The sequence below is a fragment of the Cryptomeria japonica genome, chromosome 11 (genome assembly GCF_030272615.1).
Source record: "Cryptomeria japonica chromosome 11, Sugi_1.0, whole genome shotgun sequence".
Taxonomy (NCBI): Eukaryota; Viridiplantae; Streptophyta; class Pinopsida; order Cupressales; family Cupressaceae; genus Cryptomeria; species Cryptomeria japonica.
In genome coordinates this window covers 549,199,539-549,214,934 of record NC_081415.1, presented here as the reverse complement: position 1 = coordinate 549,214,934, position 15,396 = coordinate 549,199,539, and positions in this window count along the sequence as shown.

Below are 15,396 nucleotides of genomic sequence, written 5' to 3'. Positions count from 1 at the left end.
AAAACCTTACAATAGATCCGATGAAAGATCTATGTACAACTATCTTGTAGCAGGTCTAGTGAGGCACTACTATAGTAATTGCACTCTAATTTTGTAACAACTGCCTTCATTTTCCACAACTCACACTTCACACTCTACTTCTCTGCTATCTTCGTTGGTATGTCTCTTTCTCTACTCACTCGTACATACACACTCATATTTCAAATCTTTCATATTCCATATCACATACATCGATATAGACCAGAGAACACATACATTGGGATAATGTATCGACCAAGCTCAACACCTTATCCAATAAAGACTTGAACATAAATGAGATAACCAAGTCATCCTCCGCAAGAACTCTACATGCTTCATTTTACATTATTCATTTACCAATGAATGTACCTTAATTATCAGAATGGGACAGGGTCATCTAGACCCATAGATAATGACCCATTAACACAAAACTCAAGCATAATATCTCCAAACTCCAAAATATAGATTCCACACAAACCAAGGGTATCAAACCATGAGACATTAAGAGATACAACAAAATAGTTGATAGTTGAACACGTAACTAATACTAAGACCAGTGAGAATGCAACACAAGATTTTGGATATAAGGATCTACCAACAATCACTCCATTATATCAACTCCATCTTATTGCATCATAACTCATAACCATACTTAAATGCACAACACCTTCTCAATGCAAAAATTATCCACACTGAGTGCATACAATAGCTAGACCAAACCAAATAACAAGATTGATAAAAATGAATTTCATATGTTGTCCAATCTAAACTAGGTAACTAGTTTGACATCAATGAAAAAAATATTAACACAAGTCTAACAATCTCCCCCTTTGTAATTGATGGCAAGACATATCCAAAACATATTTGCATATAACTCATCTCCCTCTAACTCATATAACTCCTTAAATCTGAAAACCTCAATTCTTCTCCCCTTTTGACATCAATGACAAAGGATGCCTTTGATAAAAAAGAGAAAAGAAAGAAACATAGAGTATGTACACAACTTCAAAAATATCAAAAACTGAATTACAGATTAGATACAACCTTCAACTAATCTTCTTTGGAAAGATAAACTTGAATTTTTCCTTCAAATCTAGAAAAATTCCAAAAAATTTATAGCCAATTTAATTCTAGTTGAAAGACTTCTGTACTCTACTAATAGATCAACAACATAGGAGAAACTATTCAGAGCAGATGGATTCTGCTCATACTCAACTGCACTATCAAGCAATGTTGAAAAGGGCTCCAGCTTAGCTTCAACAATCTCCTTCACTTTCCAGAATATATTCATTAAATCTTCTCTCCACCTCTGCAATAATAAGCATTTGACTTGACAAGAATTCATCCTTTTCCTCTACTCACTATCCTTATCACTCAAGAAACCAAAATATTTGCCTAAAGAACTCAATTCATCTTCAATAGCATCAATTTTGGCTTTGTGCTTCACTTCAGTTGTCAGCTTGGAGATACAATACTTGGAGACTCTACTAGCTCTATGGATACAGACTCTCATCTTCTCAGTGCACACTTATAAATCCTTCTACATGTCAATACATTCACCTAATAGATTCTGCATATCAACACTTTTATTCTCAAACACTCCAACCTCAAAGAATTGCTCAGATAACCTCTCCTTAAGAAATTCATTTAGATATTTTGAAAGTAAATTACTAATATCCTCGATCCTCATGCTATTCTGAATCAAGTGATTTAATAAAATACCTTCAATTCTATCTGACTCTACTAAAGTTAGCCACCTCACACCAATTTCCTTGATACCATCATGTTTGCATTAGATTGTCATTGATGTCAAATTGAGAAGATTTGTTGGAGAGATTAGATTGAAAGGTTTGCAAAAGTGTTGTACAACATCATATAACACGACATGTTATATAACATGCTATGATGAAGATGACAAAGGTTAGTAAAGTGGTTAAGGTATTGTGCAATCAGATTCAAATGAGAAAAAGTATTTCTATAATTTCATAACATGCAGGTTATCGCATTCTATGAAACTATAGAAGGTGACTAGAGTTGTCAATAACATGAGGGTTATATAAAGACCAATAACATGATGAATACATGACTGCATTTGTCAATAACATGATGAGTTAGTTGTGTTGGTCTTGTGACATAAGATATCAATAACTCAAAGGTTATCGTAGTTCAAGAATGTAGAAAAAGAATCACTGTTGCTATCTTGTCAAGGTGATACCCCACAACATGCTTGTCGAGCCTTGGATGGTAATGCGGGATAACACTTGAGTGTAGAAAAATTCATCCACAACTACCCCACAACATTGAAATGTGAGAAGCAATAGTTGTGTGGAATAAGAGTTTAAAAGAAGCTAAAGACTCCCCATTATCCTGTGTTGTGTTTGTGTGGAGAATGATGGTCATGCAAGATAATTCTGAAGCAAATTAGATAGTTTTACGATGAAGTGAAAATGGTCATGCAGGATAAAACTATAGTGGTGACCCCCCTTATCCTCCATCATGCAAGAGGAAACAAAGAAAACCTTATCTTGCATGGGTTAAAAGGTGTTGCTAAGTATAGTGCGGGCTAACAAATACGAAGAGAATCTTTTTGAGAATAAAAAAAGCTTATCCCACATGGGTTAGAAGGGTGCTCAAGTTCTCATGTGGACTAACTAGAATGAAGGCATGCCACGAAGAGAAAGAAAGTCCTTATCCCACGTGAATCAAATGGATACACTAAGTGTGATGCCGCAAGAAGTAAGGTGGTCCTTACCTCGCACAGGTAAGATGACCTCATGAATGATTGTGAGGGATAAAAAGATTTAAAGGAATCACTTGAGGATGCTTACCCCGCATGGGTAAATAGGGTCCTTAGATGATGGTTCAGCATAACAGACATATCTGGATGCGGATAACATGAAAGTTAGTCATAGTATGGATTTTGATGGTTTTGTGTAGCTCGATGATCTACGTGGCAGAAGATTGAGTTTGATTGAGATGATGTGCCATGTACAAAATGAATAAGAGGCAAGTTGACCATAGATGATTGTATATCTTTTAGGGCGGACTTTGGTTGATCAACGCTTACTATGCGATTTTCACACCATGATTGCAACCTGATAGACTCAGTAATCTATGTGGTAGTCAACCAAGTTTGTTAAGATAATAAAAGTCGCATAGCACACAATGTTATGCAATGTATGAAGAATGCCAGTTCAACACACCGCCATCAAGGCATATTTTGACCAAGTATTTGTGGTCATATCTAGGAGATCAATGACCCAGATCTAAAATCTTTGAAGACCACAGGTTGGTGCGATTTAATGTGTCTGGGAACTTGTTTGCAAATTGGGGGAGATGTGAAGCTATTGAATAGATGATTTGTGTGTAGCCTAGGAAGTTCAACTAATCACATTGCATGACAATGATTCAAGCAGCTATGATGATCTACGATCAATCAACCTTATGAAGGTGAATGCCAATTCTATAAAGATGCAGGTTATCGACTGACTAAGATGATGAATATGTTGATGTCAAATTTGTGAGATATTATAGCAGAATTATGTTGGATCAAGGAGTTGTTGAAGATGCAAAAATTAGTGTTGTATAAAAGAGAGAGGTTTAGAGTAGTGATGGTCTAAGTGTAGAAGAAGAGAAAAATTCAAAGAGATAGTTACAAAAAATGAGATCAAAGATCAGAGAGAAAAGGATTGAGTAAAAGTTAATCAGTGTGGTACAATACATCAATTGTAACCAGGTGCATAAATAGTATCTTATTATTTACACTTCTTAATCATCTGAGTGGGTGCAGCTTTGAGTTGGTGCTCCTTGGGTTGGTGCCCTAAAAATTGTAATCAAATTTATTTGTGAGGATGGTTTGGAGAAGTACACTCCAACAACTATTCTCACTGAGGTTTCTCCCACATTGGGTTTTCCTCGTAAATACTTGTGTTATGTGGTGTGTCTTGTGTGTGTTCTTGGATTGGTATCAAAGCCCTAGGTCCCTTGCCAGAAAAGCTTTCTCCATCCTGGGTAGATCTTGTCTTATGAACTTAATGGCTAGGAATGAATCAACCTCAAAATAACCTATGTTTGATTGCACTAACTATGCCTTTTGGAGTAGAAGAATGGAAACTTAGTTATCCTCTTTAGGATTTGATGTTTGGATGTCAGTGAAGATTGATTATACTGTTCCTTAGGTTCCTCCTACTGACCCTAATGCTAAAAGGGAATATGAGAACAATGCCAAAGATAAGAATGTCATCTTAAGTGGTCTATCTGATATAGAGTTTGTCAAAGTCATGCACTGCACATCAACAAAGGAAATATGGGTTAAACTACAAAGTATATATGAAGGAGATACCAAAGTGAAAGAAGTTGAACTGCAAAATCTAAGAGCTCACTTCAAAAATTTGAAAATGAAGGATGAGGAGAAGATAGTTGACTATCTACAAAGAGTGGATGAGATTGTAAGTTCTATAAGAGTACATGGATAGGAAGTTAAAGATGAGGTTACTCTTAAGAAAGTTCTAATTTTATTAACCACAAAGTATGACACAAAGGTCTCTACTATTGAAGAAGCTAAAGAAAAAGACATTCTCAATACATGAATTGTTTGGCTCCCTTTCAGCTTATGACATGAGAATAATTAGTGGTGAATCATCAAAGAAAGAGACACCATTCAATATAACTAAGATAGGAAAAGAAGAAGTTGCTCATGAAGAAGAATATGACTTTGATGTTAATATAGAAAATTTTGTAAGGAAGCTCAAGAAAGGATCAAGCAAATACAAAGGTAAGCTCACTTTCAAATGTTTCAATTATTGTAAAATATGACACTTTTCTTCAAAATGATTGTATGTTGAAAATGATGAAGATGAGAAGCAAAATATGAAGGTTTTTGGCAAAGATAAGATAAAGAAATTCTACAAACCTAGGAGAAAGGATTTTAGAAGGAAGAAATGTCTTTTCACATTTGAGGATGATGCCATAGATAAAGAAAGTGTCTCTGATGAGTACTATAGTGAAGATGAAAAAAATTCAATCTCTTTATGGTAAAAGGGGAGTTGCATGATGAACATGTTTCTAATGATGAAGAAGAGGAAGTTGAAACTAAGGTAGATTTTGAAGTTGAACTTGTGAGTGCACTTGAAGAACTTTGGAAAGTGAGGAAAGAGTACATAGTAGTTAAGTATGTTGCTGCTGGAGAACAAGACAAATTGAACAAATGTCTTGAGGAGTCTGAGCAAAACATCTCAGATCTGAGGACACAATTGGATGAAGGTAAGAGAATATATGAGGTAACTAAATCAGATTTAGAGAATAAGGAGAAATAGTATCAAAAGATGGAGGAAGAAATTATGAATCTCAAAAAAGACTTTGAAAAGTGCAAAGATGAACTCAAAGTGAGAATCAAGTATGAGGGCAACACTGATGCATTGGATAAAATGTTGAACAAACAAAAGCACTCCAAAGACATAAAGTGTGTTGGATTTGATGTTGGTCAATGTTCTACAAGTAAGGACTCATCAAGCAAAGAAATACACTTTGTCTCTTCAAGTGAAAATGATAATAGATAAACTTTCACAATCAAGAATGCTCCAAGGAAGAAGAAAGACTTAAATACTATTGTTTATAGATCAAAGATATATGTTATTGCTACAAAGAAAAAATATGATGATCTTAAAGGAAAAGGAAATGTGGATGATGAAGGCTTCACAAAGGTCAATGACACAAGGAAAAATTCAAGAAGACTAAGTTATGCTGCTTCATGGAGACCAATGAGAAACACATTCAAGAATAATTGGTATGTACCTCAATTCCATGGATACTGCTACAAATGTAATACTTATGATTATTGAATTCCTTAGTGTAGGCTTATGCGTAGGTCTCTTCCTAGTTATGAAAGAAATATTCCTTTTAATGCTCTTAGAGATGCAAATATCATTTGTTATCATTGTAATGGTATTAGTCATAGAAGCTATGAGTGTAGAAGCTATGATTTTTAGTCTTATAACATTCTCTCAAGTTTATCATTCAATATGAATGTCAAATATTATCATTGTCAAAATCTTTGACATATAGAAAAGCATTGTAAACTTAGAGCAACTAAACAAAAGAAGAAAATGTCAACCTTGGTGCTTGAAGCAAGTTCAGTTTAGAAAATAACATCAAACAAGAAGAAAGAAACTAAACAAGTTTGGGTAGAGAAAGAAAAGGACAAGGCTGAGTCAAGTTTGATTGTACAAACTGCCCAGACATGCTTAAAGGAAGAACTTATTGGTAGTAGATAATGGTTTCTCCAATCACATGACCGACCATAAGAATAAATTTATCAAGCTTGAAGATTAGAATTGTGGTTCAGTGAGGTCTGGATACAATTGATCTGTTGGCATTTTTGATGTTTATGTTGTGATTGTCATTGATAGACACACACTTGTATTGAGATCCCCTTTATATGTATCAGCTAGAGCTCAACCGGTATTTGTTTCAACTAGTATGTTGTATTCTAGTCTTTAGACTATTGGTGATTTTGCAGAATGTGTTTCCCAGTCTGAAATGACATGTCGACCCCAAGCGGTTCGTAGATCTCAAGCAGTACAAGGGAGAAAAGTAGTATAACACATTCTTACTAGTCCTCATTTTTGCAAATCGGCAACTGGTATTTTGTATGAACTGATAATACTCTATGATGAGTTACCAACTGACATTTTGTGATGAGTTACCAATCCACCGATTGTTTGATGGTGCCGACACACTGACGGTGTTTTTTGTGTCATGTTACTGAGTATGTCTAGATTCATTGAACTTAGGAAATTGTAATGTAATCCTATTGGACTGACATGAAATTAGATTCCTTTAAAAGGCCATCATGTCTAGGGTTTCAGTCTGTTGCTGAAAGGATTCATGTTGTGCTAGGGTTTAAGGTGGTTGTTGAGTTGTTGTAAGAGCAATCTTATCTAAGAAGATCAAGTTGTAAGTAAGAGAGAGATAGAGAAGACTAAAGTAATGCTGGAACACATTAGCAGTGAGCTATACTAGATCTAACCAAGCAGTTTGTGCTATTAGATAGATCAAACACTTATTGATTACTCACATCTTTGACAAGACTGTAGCCCTTAACCAGGTAGGCCCAAAAGCCTTTTGTAAAATCCTCTAACAAGGTGGTTCACTTTTGTGAATCTAAAATCCTCTTGCAAGGTAGTCTTTAATCGGACTTATCTCCTTACAAAGATTAAGATTCCTAACAGGATATGTTCTAGTGAAGAACATTGTAAGACCTTAACTAGTCTGGTTTCTGTTCTGTAGATAGTGACTTGTGAGTTCCATCTCACCGTGGTTTTTCCCATTTGGGTTTCCACGTCAAATATCTTGTGTTATGGTTGTATTGCTTTTATGGGTGAATGCTTTATTTGCATTTTGGTTTGCATGTGTGATAATTGGTCTGTCTGTTAAACTGTTTTACTAGTTTATCTCCAGACTGATTAAGTGTTTAAGGACAGAGATTTTTGGCATACTAATTCACCCCCCCCCCTCTTAGTATTTATGAATTGGTATCAGAGCCAACCTTTCTATAAGTTTAACCACTTGGAAAGAGATATGGAGGAATACACCATGAGGGAACTCACTCAAAGGCTCACTCAGTTTGAGCAAGCCTATGATGATCTTATGGTCAAATACAAGGCATCTCAAGTAAAAAGGAGAGAACATGCAGAGAAGCTGATGGAGCTATCTGAAAATAGTTTTGAAGATGAAGCAAATATGGAAGCCATGATTGTAGAAGTAAATAAGTTGAATGATTTAAACTCCAATCTGAGAAAGGAGTTGGAAGGACTGAGTATCTGGTTTAGTCAAGAGCTTGAGAACCGGAGGAAAGTTGAAGATCTAGTAAAGGACAGAGATCATGAGATCTCCAAGTTGAAGCAAGAGATTAGTGCCCTAAATGCTCAACTCCATGCAAGCAGGATGGAAAAGGAAGACATGCAAGGAGAACTAAACATAGCCATCTCTGAAAATGAAAGTCTAATGGAGACAAATACTGCTATTTCCAAAGAACTCTCTGAGTCAAAGGAAATACTTGCTAGGTTTAGCAAAAGTACTGTTAAGCTAGAGCAAAAGCTTGAGTCATCTAGACCGGTAAAGAATACCAATGGACCTGGTTTCTCTGGACATGAGGAAGGAGAATCCTTAGGAACAAATGCTGAAGCATCAAAGAAGCAATTGGCATTCAAAGGAAAAGGTAAGCAAAAATTCAAACCTGTTTGCTTTAACTGTCTTAAAGAAGGACACACTGCAAATGTATGTAGGAGCAAAGCATACAATAATTTTCCTTACTTTATTAACAATGTACCTAGATCTAATAAGTTTAATGATCATTGTTATGCATGCAACAAGTTTGGGCATAGAGCATCTGAATGCAGGTCTATCATGAACAATACCGAAAGATATCCTCAGAGGACCTAAGGACCTGGATCGGAATCCTTTGTGAACCAGAACCCTAACCGGTTTAGTGCTTATAATCGACAATAGGATGGAGAGAAAACTATTGGATTTGTCATGGTCATGGTCACACTGCTGCTACATGCAGAAGGAAGAATGGAAACATGAACAATGGACCTTGGAGAGCACTTGGATTGGTTTGCTATCACTGCAACAAATCGGGTCACATTGCAAGATTCTGCAGAAGTAGAAAGAGTATATCTGATGATATACCGGTCACTCAGAAAGGAGAAATTGATGTTGAAATAGTTCAAGCGGACATGAACAAAAAAAGAAGGAAGAAACCAACAATGTTGGAAGAGGAACTAGTTTCTGCACCTAGTGTGGAAATATCAAACCCAGCAAACTAAGCTCCAAAAAGGCTTAGGGGGAGCAAATGGTGAAATGTTTTTGAACCCCCGGTTTACATCGGTAAAAGACCTTAACCGGTGTATGATACATGTCACTTGGCAAAAGACCGAAAATGGTAAAAAGGCAAATTAGGGTTTACACCCTAATAGAGGAGCATTAATGGCGGTAGGTGAGAGACATGTATAAAATCATATTTTAAATCATTTCTCTCTATCTGTTTTTGAGTGAAGTAAAGTTTTTCAAAGTGCAGAGCGAAGAAAAGGTGATTTGAGCTAAAGATTTCAAGAAATTGACAAGTCTTGAAGGAGATTCAAATTCAGTTTGTAAACGGTCGTGGAGAACACAAAGCAGTGATTTGGCAACCGATGGAGAGTGGAGTGAAGCAGAATCAGGAAGCCCTAAATTCACGTTTTAAAGGTATTTTTCATGTTCTTGAAATACTTTACAATGGTTTCCGCATCTCATACCAATTCTAGCACATCCATTGAGTCAGAAAGTTTCATTCAAAGGAAGTCCAAATATAATGCCTTATCACAAGTTCCAGATGGAGTCATAGTAGAAGAGGGAATTTTATACTATATTGATTGCAAAATAGAAGACCTAGGGTCTTTAGCTATTCACACCCAGTTAGGTTTATTTTGTGGCAAGGACAAGAAAATCAAACCAGAATTTAGTATTCTAGAGAAGAAGAAAGTGCATAACGCAGTATACTTTCTGGAAGACTTTTCAGAGGATCATATTAGAATCATTTTGAGTAGTCCATGGTGACAAGATGTACCTGGAGAGGATGCATGATATCACGCTTTAGGCAATTCATGCAGTTATCAGTTTTTGCAACACAGGGGAAGTGCTAGCCCTAAGAATGGTAAGCAAAATAGAAATGGCCAAGCTCACTAGTTCAACAAGTGACTCACGAGGTATGATAGTTAATCCTATCAAGGATGATTTGGTGAAGTACGCCTGCATGGTGATAGGCTATAGAACATTCTCAGCCAGCAGGATTAATTCTGTATCTGCTGCAGTGGTAAATTCCGCTTACCGGATGATTAAAGAGGATGGATCATTTGACCTATGCACCAGTATGCAGAGGCAACTCCTGTCTAACCTAAAGTTGATTAAACAGGATAATGCACTGAGATTCAAATTCAGACTGCTATTGGTTGGGTTGTTCTTCTATTTCCAAGGCTTCTTTCCTAGAGTAGGAGATGTCCAGTGGTCCCTTGACCAACCGGTAACCAAACAGATCAAGGAAAGCATTCAAGCTATCAGAACTAGTTACCCTAATGTACTGAACAAATATTTTGATGAGTTCAGGAGGAAGATGAGTCAAAGGGTGAGGATCTTAGGTGATATTGTTAAGAAATATGAAGATGACATCTGTTTCACCATCCAGGTGGACAAATGCTTAATGGAGGTTGTTGAGCCTAGAATGGAAGAAGTGGAGCCAATGGGCTATGAGGTGATGTATGATATGCTAGAAGGGTATGCCTCAACCCTTATTGCCTCACCTCTTGATCCTAAGGCGAAGATGACTGGAACCTATTTGGAGAGGATTGCACAGGTAGAGGAACCCTCTCTTAAGAAAGGAAAAGAACCGATAGAAAAGAAAGCAAAGGCAGTGCCTGCAACATCGGCACCGGCTACTACTGCAACTCCAAGAGTGACCAAGCGGTCACTTGCAAGGAAAAAACTGGAAGTGACATCGGCAAAAGTCTTTGAAAGAAAAAGGAAGACTAATTCAAATGAACTGGACTCTGAAGAGACTGAGTCTGAAGAAAAGCCAAAGAAGGCCAGACAGACAAAGAAGATGAAGAAGAATGAACCGGCAGCATCCGCACCGGTAAATATTCATATCTCCTCATACAAACCTTTGACACATTTTCAAAGGACAATTAAGAACATTAGGAGAAAATTACTGCATGATTTAGTAGATTATTATGATGATTTTAATAGTGAGGAGAAAGATGAAGTACTACAGGAAATTATTCTTTATTTGTGTAAAAATGACCGGTCACCATTAGAGATTAAATCTCAGACACCGAATTCATTATATAAGGCATTAGATAATAAATGGCGCATTTCCATAGAAAAAGAATAGGAGATTAGGGAGAAAGTCTTTACACAATACTTTCCCGACCTCTCAAACTCAAAATTATTTGATGCTTTGGACCAAAATAAAGGACTTTTCTTCACAAGGAGAAGAAGACTCTGGCTGTTGGAGGGAAGAGTTGATGATGTTGAAAAAGACACTCATCAACATATGAATCATGCTATTCAAGCTCACAAAGCACGAATGGTCAACCTACAAGCAGAAAAAGAACCAGTCATATCCAAATCGGATTAAGTTTTTGATGAAGAAGGGTTTCGGTTGAAGAACCAATCAACACTATTGATGTCAATGCCCTGGACGTAGAAGATGTCACTCAAGACATACCTTCTGAGGGAACAGAACAGGGGCAACAAGTCGAACAGGGCAGTGAGCAAGCCAAGGACACATAGGAAGCGACTGAGGAATAGGTAGAGAAGAAGAAGAGGGATGAAGATGAGAAAAAGAAGAAAGAGGAAGAGAAGAGAAAAGAGGAAGAGGAGAAAAGAAAAGATGAAGATGAGAAAAAGCGGAAAGAGGAAGATAAGAGGAAAAAGAAAGAAGAAGAGGATAAGGTAGAAAAGAAGAAGAAGGAAGAGGAAGAAAAGAAGAAGGAAGAGGAAGAAAAGAAGAAGAAGGAAAAGGAAGAAAAGAAGAAGAAGGAAGAGGAAGAGAAAGAAGAGGAGAAGAGGAAGGAAGCAGAGAGGAAAAAGAAAGAAGAGGAAGACAAGGAACAAGAACAGAAGAAAGAAGTAGAGAAAAGGAAGAAGGAAGAAGAAGACAAGGCAGTGGAAGTGATGAAGAGAACACAGATGGAGACTCCGAAGGCAACTGGGAGTCAAGCCAAACTGGCTAATATCTCTAGTCCTATTGATCTCCAGTTTGCACATGAGTCGGAGCTTATGCAGAGCATCAAGGTTGCTCAAGAGTGCCTTGAAATCATTCACAGGAAAAAGGAGCAAGACATAATTCAAGTGGCTATAGACACCCTTACCGGTTTGATCCCTAGTACCAATCTTCCTAACACTGAATCATCACTAGCACAACTCAAACTACTATGTATTGTAGTGGATGATTAGGTGCAGAGCCTGGAAGAAGTAGCTGAGGCAATGTAAAGAAAGAGCATCAAAAGGCTCTTAACGTTGCTCTAGTGAAAAAGTTGAATGAGCTCCAGTCTTAACTTCTAAAAGATCAAAAGGATATAAGGGATGCTTTGGATGAGGGAAACTTGCTACTAAGAAAAATTTGTCAACCCCATCTATTCTGCGATTATGGGCTAGCTCATAAGCAAAAGCTTCAAATGGACTTACAGTCTTACTTGAGCACATTTAAGCCACCTTATGATTCCTTTGCAACTTATGGGCAAACCGTTCACTTGTTCTAGATCCAGTCAGCCAAAATGGAGCAAGAGATCAGTACACTATCCAGAGATTTGCAGGAGCTACAACTAGTTTTACTTCCATGACTACAAATTCTTCATAAGTGTTATCTGAACCTGGATGCCTTGATAGTTACACAGGAGATGAGCACAATTGATGCCATGGAGGAACAGGTATCCCAGATGCAAATAGAGAAACAAGTGGCCACCTCCCTACTTGAGTCCTGGTCTCTATCCATGAAACAATTTTTGCAGGACTATAAATCAGTTTTTGACAAATATTATTCCTTGTTGTCATAAACTTTTATTATTTTAATGGAAACAGGGTTGTTCAGCGGTACTTTATCATTGTTGGCAAAGGGGGAGAAGTACTCTATCTATTTTGGAGAAGAATAGGGAGAATTATCTGGCTCTAGAATTTTGATATATGTTTTGATATATGCTTTATGCTCTGATATCTCAATGTTCATGCTCTGTATGCAAAATTGCTATACATTGTGTTGATTAAGGGATAGTGTATATGCTTAGGGGGAGCAATTTTGTTAATGACATGTTTTTGTTGTAAAACACTTACATGTCAAAATTTTATTTTCCTAAGTGTTGCCATCAATGCCAAAGGGGGAGATTGTTGGAATTTTTTATGTTTATGTTGTGATTGTCATTGATGGACACACATTTGTATTGAGATCCCCTTTATATGTATGAGCTAGAGCTCAACCGGTATTTGTTTCAACCGGTATGTTGTATTCTAGTCTTTAGACTATTGGTGATTTTCCAGAATGTGTTTCCCGGTCTGAAATGGCATGTTGACCCCAAGAAGTTCGTAGATATCAAGCTATACAAGGGAGCAAAGCAGTATAACACATTCTTACCAGTCTTCATTTTTGTCAAACCGGCAACCGGTATTTTGTATGAACCAGTAATACTCTGTGATGAGTTACCAACCGACATTTTGTGATGAGTTACCAATCCATCGATTGTTTGACGGTGCCGACACACTGACAATGCTTTTTGTGTCATGTTACCGAGTATGTCTAGATTCATTGAACCTAGGAAATTGTAATGTAATCCTATTGGACAGACATGAAATCAGATTCCTTTAAAAGGACATCATGTCTAGGGTTTCAATCTATTGCTGAAAGGATTCATGTTGTGCTAGGGTTTAAGGTGGTTGTTGAGTTGTTGTAAGAACGATCTTATCTGAGAAGATCAAGTTGTAACTGAGAGAGAGATAGAGAAGACTGAAGTAATGTTGGAACTCATTAGTAGTGAGCTATACTGGATCTAACCAAGCAGTTTGTGTTATTAGATAGACCAAACACTTTTTGATTACTCACATCTTTGACAAGTCTGTAGCCCTTAACCAGGTAGGCCCAAAAGCCTTTTGTAAAATCCTCTAACAAGGTGGTTCACTTCTGTGAATCTAAAGTCCTGTAGCAAGGTAGTCTTTAATTGGACTTATCTCCTAATAGAGATTGAGATTCCTAAAAGGAACTATTATGGTGAAGAACATTATAAGACCTTAACCGGTCTGGTTTCTATTTTGTAGATAGTGATTTGTGAGTTCCATCTCACCGTGGTTTTTCCCATTTGGGTTTCCACGTCAAATATCTTGTGCTATGGTTGTATTGCTTTTATGGGTGAATGCTTTATTTGCATTTTGGTTTGCATGCGTGATAACCAGTCTATCTGTTAAACTGTTTTACCAGTTTATCTCTAGACTGATTAAGTGTTTAAGGATAGAGATTTTTGGCATACTAATTCACCCCCCCCTCTTATTATTTATCATCATCAATCAAAATAAAAGGCGAGGATACTCTCTCCATAGATGGAAAATAAAAAACTGATGATATATATAATGTGGAAGGACTAAAAAACAATCTGCTAAGTGTAAGCCAAATGTGTGACAAAAGGATAAAAGTTTACTTTTGATTCAAAAGGATGTGAAATCAGAAAAAGAGAGAAATGACAAACTAGTTGTAGAAGGAAAGAGAACTGATGGAAATTTTTATAATTTAAAAGAGTGCTTTGAGTCCCAATGCATGATGGGACAAGTGGATGAGAGTTGGCTTTGGCATAGAAGGATTGGTCATATAAAATTTAATAATCATGTTAAGTTGAGAAAGAGAGGGTATGTGAGGCACATTCCATAGATCATTGAGCTTGCAAGAAATTTTTGTGATGAATGTCAAAAAGGAAAGCAAACTAAGGTGGGCTTCAAGACTAAAGAATATTCAACTACAAGGCTAGTAGAGCTAGTGCATACTGATTTATATGGTCCTAGAAGGATAAGAAAATTAAATGGAGAAAATTATTCCATGCTACTCATAGATGATTTTTCAAGAATGACATGGGTCACCTTCTTGCAAGATAAGTCACAAGATTTTGAAAGATTCAAAATTTTCAAAAAAATGGTTGGAAAAGAAAGTAGATACAAGATGAAATGTCTTAGATTAGACTGTGGAGGAGAATTCACATTAAATTAATTTAAAGACTACTTTGAAAGACATTGAATTAGAAGATAATATTCTTCTCCTAGGACACCACAACAAAATGGTGTTCTGGAAAGGAACAATAGGATAGTTAAGGAGATGGCAAGAACAGTGTTAAATGAAGCAAATCTTCCTGATGTATACTAGAAGGAGGGAGTCTATATTGTTGTATATATATTAAATAGAGTTCAGCTAAGAGTAAACAACATATTGACTTCATACGAACTTTGGTATGATAGGAAATCCTCAGTCAAGTACTTCAAGGGATTTGTAGAAAATGTTTCATCAAAAGAGATGAGAATGGATTAGGTAGCATTGAATCAAGAGTTGATGAAGGTATTTTCTTGGGTTATTCTACTCACAACAAGGACTACAAATATTTTAATAAAATAATCAAGAGAGTGGTTGAGAACATAAATGCCAGGATTGATGAGGATATGCATAAAGGGAGGCAAAATACAGTAAATCAGATTGAGGAAACATATGTGGAAGAGGAAGCACAATCTGAAAGCAAACAAAAGGAAGAGGCGCAAAGCAAGGATCCAAATAAGTATGTTCATAAAAAACATCTTGAGGATCAGATTATAGGCAAC